Source organism: Neopsephotus bourkii, unplaced genomic scaffold (assembly GCF_033783945.1).
Source record: "Neopsephotus bourkii isolate Nb327-2 ecotype Australia unplaced genomic scaffold, CSIRO-AGI_Nbou_v1 NB_1080, whole genome shotgun sequence".
NCBI classification, from domain to species: Eukaryota; Metazoa; Chordata; class Aves; order Psittaciformes; family Psittacidae; genus Neopsephotus; species Neopsephotus bourkii.
In genome coordinates, this window is record NW_026901568.1 from 2,283,035 (window position 1) to 2,300,030 (window position 16,996).

General features: G+C 41.1%; 1 long non-coding RNA gene across 4 annotated transcripts in view; it reads left to right on the top strand.

Annotated features, from left to right (window-relative positions):
- LOC133216988 (uncharacterized) overlaps positions 1-16,996 on the top strand; it is a 146,443-nt gene that overhangs the window by 22,289 nt on the left and 107,158 nt on the right. For 2 of the 4 annotated variants that reach the window (XR_009726779.1, XR_009726776.1), the window contains exon 7: positions 5,939-6,439. The exons of the other annotated variants lie outside the window; for them this stretch is intronic. This is a non-coding gene — a long non-coding RNA (uncharacterized LOC133216988). Of the gene's footprint in view, positions 1-5,938; positions 6,440-16,996 lie in introns of those variants that run through there. 4 annotated transcript variants of the gene reach the window in all.

Below are 16,996 nucleotides of genomic sequence, written 5' to 3' on the forward strand. Positions count from 1 at the left end.
ATTAGGATAGCTGAGTAACTTGTCTTGTATGTCCCAGGTATGGGGAAAAGATTCTGTTCTACTCTGTGTCTGAAGCCTTTGAGGTACCCCCCTGAGTTGTCTTCTTTTTAGGGTACACAGCCCTTAATGGTTTTAATCTTCCTTCAGGTTATGCTTTGCAGATCTCTGATTAGCCTCATTGCACTCCTTTTACTCCAGTCTGTACCTCTCTTGATCTAGAATATACTGTTCTAGTACCTAAAATATCATCCATCACCTGCTTTTGATTCATTAAGATTGTTTGAAATATGTTTGGTATCAAGCTTGAAATAAACAAGTACTGTGACTTAAATATTACTTCTTCTACCTGGGAGATTGGTCTTCCACAGTGAGAGAAGTCCTGGATAAAACTAGACCTAATACTAAAAGTTACTTTAGAAATAAATGTGTATTTGGAAATGAACGTGCATTTAGAAATGAAATTGGGCTTCTAACCCAGGCTTTAGTACTTTGCTACAGTGATTTTGACCCAAACAGCTCCAATGCCAATTGAAACTGACATTTCCCTACCCCCACCACTGGTTTGCTCTTCTGTCATGTCGTGGTTTAAGCCCAGCCGTAAATCAGAACTGCGTAGCCTCAGTCTCACTCCCCCCCCTTCCCACCCGGCTCCCAGAGGGGTGGGGAGGAGAATCGAAAGAATGTAACTCCCAAGGGTTGAGATAAGAACAGTCCAGTAACTAAGGAGTAACACAAATCACTACGGCTACCACCAATAATAGTAATGATAAGGGAAATAACAAGGGAAGAGAATACAACTGCTTACCACCTGCCAACCGTTACCCAGCCTGACCGAGCAGTGATCTAATCCTTCCAGATAACTGACCCCAGTTTTACATCCTGGGCATGATGTGCTGTGGTACAGAATACCTCTTTGGTCAGTTTGGGTCAGGTGTCCTGTCTCTGCTTCCTCCCAGCTTCCCCTCCTCCCTGGCAGAGCATGAGGCTCAGGGAGTCCTTGGTCAGAGTAAACATTACTGAGCAGCATCGGTGTTATCAGCGCTGTTCCAGGCTGAAAGTCAAAAACACATCACTGCACCAGCTACTGAGAAGGAGAAAAATGACTGCTACTGCTGAACCCAGCACATGCCAGTACCCTGGGTTTCAGTTGTGATGGTTGGTTGTGTGTGTGTGTGTTTCAGTTCTTTGAAACAAGTTCCAGATCTTGCAGCCAGCATGCAAGCACTTTCTTGTTGTGGAAGATACTCATTTGCACACACTCTATGGTATGACAACTTATTTCCTGAGAAACCACATTTGTTGCTGATTTTTGCCTCATGAAACTTCTGAAGAGTCTTTTCTTTTTTCCTCCTCCTGCAATTAAAGCCTGCATCTTAGTTACTGCCTTTTGTTTCCTTTGAACTCATCAAGGGAAGAATATAATCAGATAATATTTGAAATTACAATCTTGGCTAAGAGAAAACATAAAAATATGAGGTAGTCATCACCTTAGATTAGCATTTCAAAGCTGATAAGTAGACAGGCCGAATAATCTGCACTCATTTCTGAGCAACAATTTAGGATCCTGGGGAATCAGATACTGCACTAAGCAGCTTTGAGGAATATAAGACTCAGTTAATCAAGGTGGGAGAATAAAGCTGCAACAGCAGAAGCTGGAGTGATTTACCAGTCACTCACAGCCAAGGAATGCATATATTCTGCATACTGCTAGAAAATTAGGGGTGTGCAGCAATAGAAATGGCAATGATAACATGGAGGTAAAAAATTGGGATTAAAGGAGACCATGTGATCCCTTAAAACCAGTCCAGAAAGCTTCAAAACCTCTGGCTCTCCCCCAGTAAGCCTAACCACACTCCCAGTGTGGGCACAGTAACAAACTCCAGACCTTCAGTACCAGTGGAAAAAAATTGTGATGTGCCAGAAGGAAGCAAGAAATAGGAAGCTCTTCCTGATCTCTATAACTACTGAATTAGCAGCAAATTTGTTAGCTAAAAAAAATCCAGCTGGTGCTAAGAAACAAGTTGCTTTCCCAACTTCAAAGCCTCTACCAGGCTGGCCAGGGAGGATAATTCCTTCTATGAGCAGTCCAGTTAACTCCTGGGTGTGTGAGCGAGATGGACTAGGGGAGCTCCTGATAGAGGTTCTGGGCTTTTTGTTCTCCCAGAAATGTTTAGCAGTTCGGGCTTAAGGTGAGAGAATACCTTTTTGAAAGGCTTTCATGGAAATTGCTTCCGTGACATGGCCAGAGATAAATCTTTCTGTGCTGCGGCTGCAGAAGGAATCAACTGTGTGAGTTATAGCTGAAGGAAATGTGCTTTATTACCTAAACCATAGTCCTTTTCTCAGAAACTTTGTTCTTCAGGATGCATGATGGGCCTTCTAGAAAAGGTTTTCACTTGCAAGCACAGCTTGATCTTGGCAAATCTCTCCTGTTGTGGACCTGTTGCAAAGGAGGCACAGTGGAGCTTAATTAAATGGGTTACAAAGATGTGTGTTGCACCAAGGCAGACAAGGGAGAGGCAATTTGTAGGGTGACTTGGGCTTAGAGTCTTGTCTTTATTATCCCTGCTTTGAGCATGAGAACATGCTCAAAGATGCTGAAGTCGGTGAAGTTTTGGCTCAGTTTTGTAGCAGTGAAACTTCCAAAATTGCCTCATCTTTATGCAAGCTGGCTTTCTGAAGCGTTGGCACTCCGTGACATTCTGCGTGCTGTGCTAAATTCAGCAGGGTTTTTTTTCACGTTGCACTGGAGCTACAATAGTTTCGGAGGTCTGTGGCTTGTTTCAGTTATTTACTCTGCAAAAAGATTTTTATAAATCCTCCTTTCCCTTTCATATTATTAACTTTCTTGTCAAACTTTTATTTAAACTGCAGAGACAAAGATGGATCTTTGCTTTATAGCTCTGCAAAGTTAGATTTACTTCTTTGACGTGTGATTGAAAGCTAATCTGTCTCCTTTTTATTGGCTTTTGGTAAAGCATGTATTTCTTTGTTTCATTTTTTCATTCTATATTGTCTTGTGAAAATATGTAACTGTACTTCAGGCTGTAAAAAATTATCCTCCTACAGGAAAGAAAAAAATGACAGCCCTTTATCCAATCCAGAGAAGGTTTATGTCTTTAATTAGTGCCTTGGATTGTATTCGTGTATGATTCAGAGTGAACTAAGAGCAATAATAAAGGTCCTGTGGTTACCTCTGACCTTGCAGAGAAGAATGCTAGAGCCAGAAAGCTTTTTTGGCTCAACATCAGTGACAGCTACTTGAATTTGTCTGTCTTTGGAGCTAACTTTTTGCCATAAAAAAACATGTAGAGTGCTCCCACTGCCGTTAAATTGCTTGGCCAAGGGCATGGTTTGGTCTGTGGGTTGTTAACACCAAAGACTGATATTTTAAATAGTGGTGGACTCCACTTTATAATTAGTCCTTTCACTCCTCTAATCCTGCAGTGTATGTTTCCAACCCCTCTGCAAGAGTTATTTCCTGTCTTTTTTTTAAATGCACTTGAAGACATAATATGGCTTTTGTGTTATGCCACAGTTTTAAAGATAATATTACCATTTATAGAGGTTGTTAATGTTTTGCCTTACTCAAGCAGATGATCTTGTGATCATAGAATCATAGAAAGGTTTGGACTGGAAAGGACCTTAAGATCATCCAGTTCCACTCCCCTTGCCATGGGCAGGGGTGCCTCACACCAGAGACCATGTTGTCCAAGGCTCTGTCCATCCTGGCCTTGAACACTGCCAAGGATGGGGCATTTGCCATTTCTTTGGACAACTGGTGCCTCACCACCTTCATGGTAAAGAACTTTTTCCCTATATCTAACCTGAACTTACCCTGTTTCAGTTTAAACCCGTTATGCTTTGATCATCTGTAGTATTATATTAGGCAGAGAAAATTTTTCCCCATATCTATGTCATTCTTCTTGGCCCCTAAAGAGCTGAATGAGCATGAGAGTTATATCCAGGAATATTGATCCTGGGACTGATGTTGATAGAGAGTGCTGACTCACAGCAGGCACCCAAAGTTGATCCATGTTTTCTGATGCAGGGAGCATCTCTGGTCTCTCTAGCAAGCTCCTGACCCTCTACAGAAGGGCTGGCACTTCAAAGACATGTTGCCAGACTTAATGTATTGCTATTTGCAATGTTTTTGCAGAGTTGCAGGTAGGGAGCACCAATAAAATCTGCACATTTTCTACATGCAGTAGCTAAATTTATGAAGGTGTTTTGCTACATTTTCTATTCAATGGCTTTCATTATATCAGAGTGTAAATAAGTACTGTAGCCACTTTTTGCTTGTCTTCAGGGATGAAATACTGTTTCATTGGCGTGAAAGGGGAGGTTCAGGTGCCTGATAGAGCAGGGCAGTGTATAGCTAATACAGCTTCTCTGTTGCTGGATGTGTGGAATTGCATTAAATACAACAGAATTGCAAACAGAGGAGACTAAAAGCTGGTAAAATTAGCAACTGTTCAACTTGCCAGTTAGTGATAGAAAAATATCTTCAGAAGACCTGTGTTTCATAGGGTTTTGAATATGATCATTGAGTTCTGTACATCCTGGTTTTGGGTTGAAAATATATGGGTGCATATTTTCACTGATGTTCCTGTTCATTCTTTAGATGTGTTTTGTTCTGGTGTTACTGAGGTTTAATCGTGCAGTCCTGATGTCCATTAAAGATGTACTGGTTTTATATGGGCTTTTAAAAAAATAGTTGTAAATTGCAAAGTAATAATGTTTATTTAGCCCCTTCACCTTATTTATGAAATCATAATGTATTTTGGTACGTTAGTTAGTGCTGTCTACCTGCAAAACTGTATTGCAGTCGCCTGTCGTGTAAAAAGTCTATCAACAAATCTCAACCAAATGTTGACCTAAAACCCCCCAAAGCCCCTGTTTAAACCAGGCATATTGATGTGGAAGGCACCAAAGTACTACAGTAGCCTCCACCCTGCATTCAAATGGCTAGGTAACATAACCTTGAGGAGCTGAAAAATATTTCAGAGTACAGATGCATATTTCCAAAGGAGAAGTTGGGTTCAGAAAACAGTTATGACAAACTTCAGCATCCAAGGTTAATTCATGGATGTTGAGGCATTCGTGGGGTAAGTGGAAATTTCAGCCTTGTGAAATGGAAGGCTAAGGAAATAAAGCAAATGGGGGAACTGGTCAGAAATGGATGACAGAAGAACATAAATATTAAACAATTAAAAGGAATGTGTGTGGATTAAAGCTACAAAGGGAATCCAGCATTTTATTGGCTTAAAAGCCTAACCAACAGAATTATTTTCTGTAGTCCTTATCTAGCTGTGGAATAGCAGTGATCATTCACTTATTTTATTAGGCCAAGGTGATCCTGCCCCTTTACTCTGCTCTTGTGAGACCTCACCTGGAGTGTTGTGTGCAGTTCTGGTGTCCTCAACGTAAAAAAGACATGGAATTGTTGGAACAAGTCCAGAGAGGGGCCATGAAGATGATCAGAGGACTGGAGCACCTCCTGTATGAAGACAGGCTGAGAAAGTTGGGGCTGTTTAGCCTGGAGAAGGCTGCGTGGAGACCTCATAGCAGCCTTCCAGTATCTGAAGGGGGGGCTATAGGGATGCTGGGGAGGGACTCTTCATTACGGACTGTAGTGTTAGGACAAGGGGTAATGGGTTAAAACTTAAACAGGGGAAGTTTAGATTGGATATAAGGAGGAAATTCTTTCCTGTTAGGGTGGTGAGGCACTGGAATAGGTTGCCCAAGGAGGTTGTGAATGCTCCATCCCTGGCAGTGTTCAAGACCAGGTTGGACGAGGCCTTGGGTGATATGGTTTAGAGCGAGGTGTCCCTGCCCATGGCAGGGGGGTTGGAACTGGATGATCTTAAGGTCCTTTCCAACCCTAACTATTCTATGATTCTAAGTGTTAATTTGTGCGCTGCCTTCACTCGGACAGATTACCACCAAAAATGAAAATACCTATTGGAAAGACTCCCTGATTAAAAACCTGGTCCTGCCTCAGAATGATGGCAAAATTTGCTTGGTGATGTACTGGGAGCATACTATGGGCATAAATACCTATATCTGTTGTGAGGTAAGGATACACATTTGTGTGTTAATGAATATATTATAGGGGTCGCACCCAGAAATTGATGTGGTTAGTACTAATGGGCTTTGGAGAAAGGTTGAAATGATGTGGGTAGTGATTTGAGGACATGAGTTCATTCTTGTTTTCCTTAAAGCCACTACTGTGATATGAGCTTTGCTGCTTCTAAGCTGCATACCCACCTCTTTTTCTTATGTCTGTGCATGTCTTATTGGTAATGCTTAATGCCTCTGGGTAAAGGAGCACACAACTAGTAAAAGATTTGGGGTTACTTATCAGAGTTGATCAGGGTTATTTTAATTAATTTATGGGCTGGGACTCAACAATGCCAAGTGCCACATAAAGACACAACACTAATAAAAAACAACAATTGGGTATTTTTTAGGACAGAAAAACTAGAAAACAGCGCAATACTTAGAGTGATGATGAAATTTCAGCATCCTAAACATCACCTTCTCTATGCAGAAGAGTTTTGCATGGAAGGAAGTCCAAATAAAGTTGGTACTTTGGAATCTGTTAATTTGGAGACATGTTCCTGCGACAAAGAGAACCTGATGACTGACTAAAGCATTGCACATTAGGGACTGACTATCAAAGGCCTTGAAAATTGCCTCCATTGGCAGATGCTATTTCAGAAGAGGGTTTGCTTCAGCTTAGGGCTGTTTTTAAAAGAGGGGGAACTCTTATCTTGGTGGCACATGTTAATTGAGCAATGTGTGTGTGGGCAAACTAAATCTTTGAGTTCAGGAAGGAAAGGCTTTACTGTAATTCTCATGAATTAAGGGGGATGATGCCTAGTGATTACTGAGGCTGAGTGACAGTCAGTTATATTAATAGGTGAAAAAAATGTTTTACTGACTAACCCCTGCCTTTCTGTATGGTGTGCATTGCACTGAAGTCAGATCACTGGCACATTGACTAATGAAACTGGGAATTGCCTTGGCTTTTTTTTTGTAGCAAAAATTAATATATATTAAAAAAAAAGGCTGACTAGGAAGAGTAAATAAAGAAAATGAATGCAGCTGGATATAGCAAGTCTTTGATCATAGATTACAAAGATTATTTCAGTGCATGTAAATGTAAAGCGTAATGATGTCTTTGAAGAGTTTGTAACACAAAAGTCTGCGTGCATCACAAAATACAAAGAATCGTGAAGGGTAAAGTATTGAGAAAGGGAAAGATAAGACCTCGTGCATCGTTAATGAAAGATGAGTAACAGACAAATGAAAAATCTCACTGCATAGAATGGTGACTTTGATTCTTTTACTGATCTGTTTGCGTAACACAGCACAAGGATTTAAGGAGGACAAAAGCACGAAACTACTGTATGTGTATTACAATGCATAAGGAAATGGTGGCAACTGTTTCCAATGTGAAAAGGAGCCTAGAACAACCTATTAAATTGTGATTCATATAAAGTGAGACATGAATCAGAGCTGAAATGAGATTGTGTTACAGGAAAGCGCGTAAAGCAAGTGGCTGTGGTGGGCTCTGCTTTATGGCTGCTTTCCCAGTGGGAAGGGCAAAGGGGAGGCTTGGTTTAGTGTATTTGCTGGCATGGTCTGCCTGGGGGTTGAGATCCATGTATCTGCCAGGAAGATGCCTGCTGGCAGCAGGTGTGTTGGAGAGGGGGAGCTCGTGTTCCTTGTTTCTAGGAGAATCCTGATCTGCAGCACTGTGGTGCCTCAGGGCTGCTGCCAGACCCAGGGCTCACCTGGTAATGCTCCTCGAGCAGCCTTTTCCTTACTCCCACCGTTTTGTGTTCCCTGCCAGAAAGTTTCTAGACATAATTATCTCTGCTTATTTTTTGCTTCACTGTCAAAAGTAACACACACTAAAGCAGAAGGCCTGCCACTTGCTTTTATTATTCAGTATATTCCCAACCCACTGTTTCAGTTGTATTGCGTTACTACACTGCAGAGATCATGCCCAGATGATTATTTAGCAGCGGCTGTGGGCTCCTATGCCCTATATGATGTGTTACCTTAGAAATATATTTACTTTTCAGTTATTTCTCAGCAAGTATTTTCCTGTCTCTCGGGCAACTTTGTGAAAGATGATTTGATGAATTTTGCTGGCTGTTTATTGCCAGCTCTAATCTCTTCTCTGAGGAGCTTTATTGCTCCTGTTTGAGCCAGGCAATGGGGGAAGGAAGTCTCTTTTTAATCTGTAGACTATGAATCATTGGTGGAATCAATAGAATTTAATCCAAAACTTCTGCTGAAGGTTTTAAGGAGTCTATAAAACACATACAGTGTGCAAAAAAAGGCACCAAGACCCCTCTCACTGCCTGAGATATGAAGTGGACTATGTTGCCAGCTCCATCTGAGACAGTAGCTGCTCCAAGCCAGTGCTGAGTAGAGGCTGAGTTGAATTCCGGTCAGTCTCTCCAGCTCACACAAGACCAGAGAGAGCTCCATCAGGGTCAAGTAACATGGCGTCTGTGTAAGTAGCTTTGCACCAATTAATCTCTAATTTCCTTATAGCAAAGGAGAAGGTGGGGAAGGGAATGGTTGTTCATGCACAGGGTATTCTGGTCTGGTGGATGCCTGCATGGGCTGAAAGCATCATTGTTGGGATGTCATTACCTCGCAATGTAGGCTAGGATCAGGCAGCTTACCGCTCTATGCTCTCCTAAGGAGATACTGTCTGGTTGTAGCTTTAAGTAATCATCAGAAGGCTCAAATTTTTAGAATATGGAGCTCACAGCATAACACATGAGTAGCCTTAATAACTACTTTCTGCTTTTAATATCTAGCACCTGGAAATGTAAGTCCATAGTAATGTGAGCTATTCTATATAGCTGTTAGGAGATTTAGGAACACATGGCTAAGCTGTAGGCACTGAATTAAAGGAGTTGTGAAATGCCATCTGCCTGTTTGTATTGTGTATTCTAAACTGGCAAGCGGCTCATGCTTGGTTTTGCTGAGGTTTTTATCTCATTGTTATGGATCTTTTTTGTTCTTCAATAGTTTCATTTTTAACTCTATCTTCAAGCTTTCCTCTCAGCATTGGTCTTAGTTGTATCTAAAAGCAAACATTAAAGGTGTGTGGACAAGACACTGCCTTCTATTCCCTCCATTGTACTTTAAGGCACACGTTTTGAAATTGTTTTTAAATAAAATCTGTGACAAATTTTGCTGTGAAACATGAATCAAAATTAGTATCTTATGTACAGAAACTTCTAAGTTGCATACAAATCATACAACTGTGTTGCATTGCATCAGCACGTATGTTTTGTGAATTAAAAAGTATACTTTCTGTGATGATTTCCCATCTGCTGCTACCTCTGGTAAATTGAATGCTGGCTTCTGAATACTGAAACACTGGGGTACTTTACTCTGGCATGTGCTTGACAAGTAGATCTCTCAGGCTGACCCTCTTGTGCATGACTGTTGATGAAATATGGAGATGACAGGAGGTTTGGTGAAGCTAAGCAAGGGAAAGGAAACATGGTTTATCTGTAGCTTTAAAAAAACCCAAGCCCACAAAACCTCCCACTTTTTCTGTTAGCCTATTAATGTCTCCCCTGTTATTAATTTATTTTAAAGTGAATTTCTCAGTACCCTGATAGGTAAATGGTAAAGTTGCCATTGAATCACTGCAGATACCTCATACAAGTGATAAAGCTAATCTGCTCTCCGCTAATTTTATGGGTGTCTGGTCCAGCTCCTGGCACTGGGCTAAGAGGAGAGAAGGATGAACTAACAAATCCTGGAGAGGAGACTGGAACCAGTGTGGAACTGTGCTGGAACTAGTCCCACTTCTGGGACACACTTCAATGCTGGTGTATTACCCAGCCCATGGGAGACACCTCAGTGCTGTCAGGAGCTGCTCCAGTATTTCTGTCACTGGGTTGCAGAGTGTTCTGGGGAGATTGGTGCTTCCATTCTGGGCAATGCTTTATTCAAGAACAGCAGCTGTCCTAAAAAGTCTGATCTATGATGGTGAAGAAAATACACTGATATTCTTCACTTCTAAAAGCTGAGTGGTTCACTCCTACAAATGTACTTAAGGATTGAAACCGCCAGTGCTCAGGACACAGCTGAATCAAGCCTATCATTTCATTGTATCTCTTTCCCTTGCTTCTCCATTGTCATGCACTTTTGCAGTCATTTAATACCTTGTAGGCTGATTGTAAAGTGATTGCAAAATAGAACAAGCAGGTGGTTCACATGGCACTTTGCACTTGTTTTAAGCTCTCTTTTTGTAGCTGCCAATGAGCAAAGTACAGAGTGGAGCTGAATCAGGGCCCCAATCATGTATTTTATTAGATGAGTTTATTTTTAATGTGTATCTAAAGAAAAGTATTTGTGTATTATAGTAGTAATGAAAATCCCTATAGCGCAATGAACAGTAGAGTAACTAATTCAGGAAGGTTCAGAGTATTTAAGACACCCCCATTATTGTTCTGTAGCATTTTAAAGAGAGAAAAAAAATATGCTACCTATAAGTGCCTCCACAGGGTCCACGTTGACCTCCAAGTCTGAGCAAACATGAATGAAATGTAATGCCAGTGAAAAAGAATGTGAGGAGAGCAATTTTCCTCTCAAATATTCCACTTGATGTGCACAAAAGAGGTGAATTAGAACCTCAAGATGTGCGGCATAGCATCGTAAACACATGGATTGTTTTCTTGTTGCCTGGAGATGGTGTTTTGAAAGCTGTAGCTGAAAATAGCTTAGGGCAAAGCCATAGGAGCTACTGCGTCCTGTGGGGTTGGTTTTGGGATTTTGGGGGTTTGTTTTTTTTTTTTTTTGTTGGTTTGTTTACTTGGGGTTTTTTAAAGTAATTATAATTGTCAAGATAAACCAGAGAATAAAAAGGTTCCCTTTAAACTTTCAACTCTTATTAAGTGGAAATCATCAAAGTGAAGAAATCCCTATGAACAAGTGTTGTCCTGTCTATGTCAATATCTCCAAACGTGTTATTGTCTATAGCTATTTGACTAGAAATGTATACAGAAGCAGTGGAGTGCTGGATACACAAAATTACTTTGCCTTCAGCAGCTCTAAGATCAGTAAACAGAAAATAGCCATTTGGGAAGTGCAGATAAGGTGAAAATCCTGAACATCTGTGGTAAATCGGTACCAATGGAACTGAAACACTAGAAAAGCTCTACAATACCTTCCTTTCCTGCAATTATGATGATAGCTTGGGGCAAGCATATAGCTTAAGGGAAGTTCATCTAAGATTTTAATCCTGGGCAGCCATCAATAAAACCAGGAGTTTCATGCGCTTTGAAGGGGTAACTTTAAGAAGGATTATCTTCCTAATAGACTCATTTTGCTGTGTGATAAAGTGTGCAGAGGGGACAAAGGCTGTAACTCAGACAGCATGGGAGCCCAGATTATTACCTTTCAAAACATTTAGGCTGTCTTTACTGCAGAGTTCCTGGTGATGCAGCTCTCTGGTGCAGGTACGATTATTTGCTACCAAATCTTAGCTGTTTATCTTGTCTTTCATGGTTTTATCCATGCAGTTTGAAAAGATAATAAAGAAATTTTCATACAGTTACAACTACATCGGTGGTCTTGTCAGTACAGTGTTAAAAAAAAAAAAGGGAGTGGAGCATCTCCCTTATGAGGAAAGACTGAGGGAGCTGGGTCTCTATAGTTTGGAGAAGAGGAGATTAAGGGGTGACCTTATTAGTGTATATAAATATTAAAGGGGGAGTGTCACGAGGATGGAGCCAGGCTCTTCTCAGTGGCAAACAATGAAAGGACAAGGGGTAATGGGTACAAATTGGAGCACAAGAAGTTCCACTTAAACCTGAGAAGAAACTTCTTCTCAGTGAGGGTGACGGAACACTGGAACAGGCTGCCCAGGGAGGTTGTGGAGATGTGTTCTTTGGAGACATTCAAAACCCGCCTGGACACGTTCCTGTGTAACCTTATCTAGGTGTTCCTGCTCCGGCAGGGGGATTGGACTAGATGATCTTTTGAGGTCCCTTCCAATCTCTAACATACTGTGATACTGTGATACTGTGATGTCTGGTTTTTCTCCATATGGCAGCAGAGGGTGCAGTCGCCCAGTAGAGCTCGGTAGTGAAGACTAAGCCCTGGGTACCAGTGGCGTATGGTATTTGGGTCAGCTCTAATAAGCATATCTGTGATGGGTGTATGGTTCCATCTATCTTATAGAAGGTACCTACATAGTATTTTTGTTATTCCAGCAAAGCTAGGCAACTGAGCAGTACCTAAATGAACTCAAAAGCTTGTAACAGGTAGCCAGTCTTTGTACATGAAAATGCCCAGCATGGTTTTTGAGTGCTCGGAAGTACTGCTGAAGGTGAGGTGTGAGACATGTTTCAGTGGGCTTGGGGAGAATTTTAGATAAGACTTAAAAAAGTAAAGAAGTCCTATCAGAAAGAAGGCGATGCTGGGTAACCATATGGATAATCCACCATGACTGCTTCAGTTTGGTGTGAACTGGTGGGAATCTGCAGAGGTGAGTAGAGACTGGAAGCTGGGAAGGGGCAATTATTGTAACTAAAAGGGTTTAGCAATAGTCTTCAGTTGAGGGTACCATTAGTATTACCTTTCACCATCCAAACAGGTCTTGTTTCACTGATTTCACATTCCCTTTTCTTCCAGCCATTATATAAGTGAACTGTATTTTAGAAAGGCAACTGGGAGAACTGGATGCTAGTGCTAAAATGTTCCAAGTTCGGTTTCAAATGATGGAGCACCTACAACAGGCCTTAAAAAAAAAAAGATTTAAAAAAGAGAAAACCCCTCTGATAATTTTACTGCAAAATGGATACTTCATCTCTATAGAGAATAAAAGTGTCATTGATCTGTATGATAAATTGTATCAACAGACCTTGTTTTTTTCATCATAAGAATGACCTTGCCTCTATTGTAAATCAAAAGCAACCAGGGATTTGTAGCTCTTACAAGATCTATAGGGGGTGGAAAAAATTACTCTCAAGCTGCAGCCCATTTTGGAGGTAAAGGCAGAGCTCCTCAGTTACATCAGGCTTACACAGGGATAGATTTCACTCTCTGTTGGATGGATGCTGTGTACTGCCCACTTTCAAAAGTATGAGATGAAAAGACAAGCGACATGGGAGAGTTTGGTCTGTGGCTGGGAGGGGTAGTAGAGACGTGGTGATTCTTCCTTAATCAGAGGAATTTCTAGAAACATTCTCCACCCAAGGTTCATGTGCCAGTTGTGTCCTGTTGAGTGACTCTTCTGTTTATCTGTAAATACTTTGGTGGCACTTGATAATACAAAGCACTTCTTACTTTGTTCCTTTTAGACTTTGAATTAAAACTGAACAGCAGTACTTTATTTCTTTTGATAAATGGAAAAAAAACCCCCACATAAAGTCTTAGGAATTAAATGGCTTTGAGTTGTAGCAGATTTCAGAGCACAAACCCCTTTGCCCAAAACTGATGCTAGAAGGGCCATGGAGATCACACTTTGAACTGGAGCCCGAATTGGAAAACCAGCCTGCATGTGTTAAATAATGTTAACTATTTTACTTACCAGTTTCCAATCGGTTATCTCTGATTTGAACCAAAAAGTGTTTTGCCTGTCCTCTTTCTTAAATGGAGAAACTAAAACAAAGAGACTCCATCCTGGAGATGAATGGTGGTTAGAGCTGGGATGGGTTTATAGATCAGTGAGTCCTCCCGCTGCCACAGGTCACTGGTTTAGTGGATACTTCAGGTCTGGCTTGGAAGTGCTTGTGTAAGGAATGGTAAGGACAAAATCTTGAAAATAATTCTCATCACTGGGAAGAAGCTTCTGGTCTAAAAACATACTGGCAAGAGAGGAAAACCTTCAAGAGTTTCAACCAGAACAGAAATGTCTACTGAGTGTGAGACTCACAGCTATGGAGGCAGCAACAGAGACAAAAAAGGCTGAGGTTTTTCCTTCCTGGGAATCTGGGAATCTTTCATACAAACAAGATAAACCCTGGTCTCGGGTAGTATAATGTTGTTTGGTGTATGATGGAGTCCTTCATATTGTGCACCATCCAGACACAGTCTTGTTAGTTGTTTTTAGGGTTAAGTCCCTGTAGACAATTGAAGTTTCAGTAAGGGAAGAGTTAGCACTGGCCAGTCTTCTATACCTACCCCTGTCCACGTCTGGTCCCTTTGAGATGGATAAGGTTTGAGCTAGTGCCAAGCTAGCAGGTAGCAGGTGAGGTAGTAGCTTCCTATTAGTAGATTAGACATGAATTAGACTGGCTTGAGGGGACACCAGTGCCTGTACATGTTTCCCCTGAAATTTTTCCCAAAAAGGCACAAAAAAATGTAACTCCCCAAAAAATGCATCTCCCAAAGTTTGAAATGTTTTACTTTGCTCCCTTGATCTCCATGAAGACACATTCACTCTGGTGCTGAATTGCCTTATTCATGAGACTGAACTTTTTGCTTCCTGTGTGTTCCTGCTCTTGTCGTTTGTAAGGATTTCCCATTTCTGTGATATAAAGTGGTCCCACAGACATCAGTCCTCATCCATCCCATGTGCTGAATAAGGCAGGAGCTTTAAATTGAAACTCCTGTTCATGTGTTTAAACACATATCATTATGCAGAGGCACAAGGGAGCAAATTAAGGTTGCACAGTCAGTTTTGATTCTGGCATTTCCAACTTCTGTTTGAGAGAATGTGATTGCTGCTACTTTGTCCACTGTATCCTCTTACCCATGTTAGAGGACAAGTTTGAATTGGCTGATAAATCCTGAGGTGGCAGCATTTTGTAGGGAAGTTATAAGGTAACTTTGCAACATAATGCTCTTCCAAAATAAACCTTTGCTGCTTTTTTTGAGGGTTCAGTTCCAGCTACCTGACCTCCCACAGGCAGTGCATGTGCCCTTTCGTTACTACTCTTGGCTTTTAAGCTGTCCTGGCTAGTTGTTTGGTTCAGTTATTTAAAATCCTTGCATCAGGAATGCTTACTGATTGTGCCATTACTGTTTCAGAAGTTATTTATATTTTTCAGTAGTCTTCAAAGCTACCAAAATACTTCTGTGTAGTTTTAGTAAGGGAGGAGCAAAGATGCAGTGAACCTTGATTTTGGCAACTTCCCATCAGGAACCTACAACATGCCTCAGTTAAAGGGGAAAAATACATCCCAAGCTACGCCAGAAAGGATGGAGAGCTTTCCAAACAGTTTAGGTTGTTATGCTGTGCCCACTATTGCTATAATATTACTAATACTCTGCCTCATAGTCTGCACAAGCACTGTCCCTGGAAAAGAAAGTGGGTTTTGCCCACTGCTGCATTGTTGTTAGCAGGAAGGTTGCTGTTGGCATTGCAGGAAGATGTGGCTGGCTCATACCAGCTCTTTGTATGAGATGCCCTCCACTAAGTGTTTAGAGTGGGGGTACTCGTGTCTAAATCACTCAGTATCACACCTGCCTAAAGACAGGCTATTCCTACTGCTACAGGCATGTCCAAGGTTTGTTCATGGATTCAAACCTGAAATGCAGAATGTCTAAAGAGAAACAATGGTACTTTATATTCAACAGGCATTTTTATTTCTTTTTCAATATGCTGCTGAGCTGGAAGATTGGGTTGTACCAAGAATCTTGGCAAAGAACTCAGGGCAGAAATGGCTCATCATTTTACAGAGCATGACTGCAGCAAAGGCGTTAAAAGTGCTGTGAAAGGCGAATGGCAGTGCAGGGCAAAATACATTCCAGTCATTAACTCTGTTTATAAAGAAGACTAAATCACTGTTCTTTGAGAGTGGCATCATGTATCACAATAAAAAGAATAACACTTGAACAGGAAGTTCTTTCCTTGACAGTTGAGGGTATAATCTGGAAAACTAAACCTGTTGCATTGAAAAGATCAGAGGAGTTTTCCTTCAGGAGCTGGAGGATTCTGTCTGTTATTAAGCTGGTTACCAAGACAGATATTGTTCATACGCAGATCACAAACTTTATATCTTGAATGAGAAGAAGGCAAGCCAGTGCTTCTGTGCTATTCTCATACCGACAAGGTCCTTGGTCCCTTGCAAATGATCCAAGTCCTTTCATCCAGCAGTTAGCTCTGTGCAGGGTGACTTCCCTGCTTCCAGTCAAGATGCAGGACTGGGAGCATTGTGTGAATATTTGTTCAGGGTGTTGTTGAAGGATGAACAAATAAGTAGGAAGGACAAAGCTCTTTGACATTTCTCCCTGAACCCATTCTGACTGTGCTTCCTGGGGACATAGAGGCTGGTGTGTAACATCCTTGTGCCTGGGATGATTGCGGAGATGAGTAACTGGGGCTGGAGCACAACAGAAATGTCAGGAGGTCAACACCGTTAAACTTGGTAAAGCACTTCTAACACTTCAGTGATAGTTCGCATTTATGATGACGTCATGTAAAAATCTGCTGTGATAGACATTTATTAGCTCATAGCTAATGAATGGCTATTTTACAAGGCTTGTGCTTAACTGTTTTGAATAGGAGGATTTGCTGTTGTTAAATAGCAACATTTCTTTTGGATTGTTCTTGAAATGCTGGTAGTTTGCAAAATACAGCAAACTGGCACAGTTTATCTTCTTACTGGGAAAACCACTCCAGTGGATGTAGGGATATTTATCTGTGTAAGCTAATCAGTCACTGCAATTTTAGTTGATAGTTATGGTACCTTCATAATAATAAACTTTTATTGTTTTCTATCTGTGGGATCATATGCTTGAGTAGCTGTCTTTGAAATACCTGTCGTAGGGAGTAACCGTTGCACTTGTGTCAGTTTGTTCTTCAGAGCCTTTTAAGAATATTGGCATAGATTTTTAGAAGCTAATTGAATAGCTGCCTCCAGAGCACAGTGAAATAACTTTATTAGGCAATATCAGTAGTGCCATTGAGTTTGTTTTGTGTCTTCCTTATTAAATCAGTTCAGTTAGCTGTTTGTTTTAAATCCCTATAGTTATTAAGCCTCATTCTAGAGCAGATCCA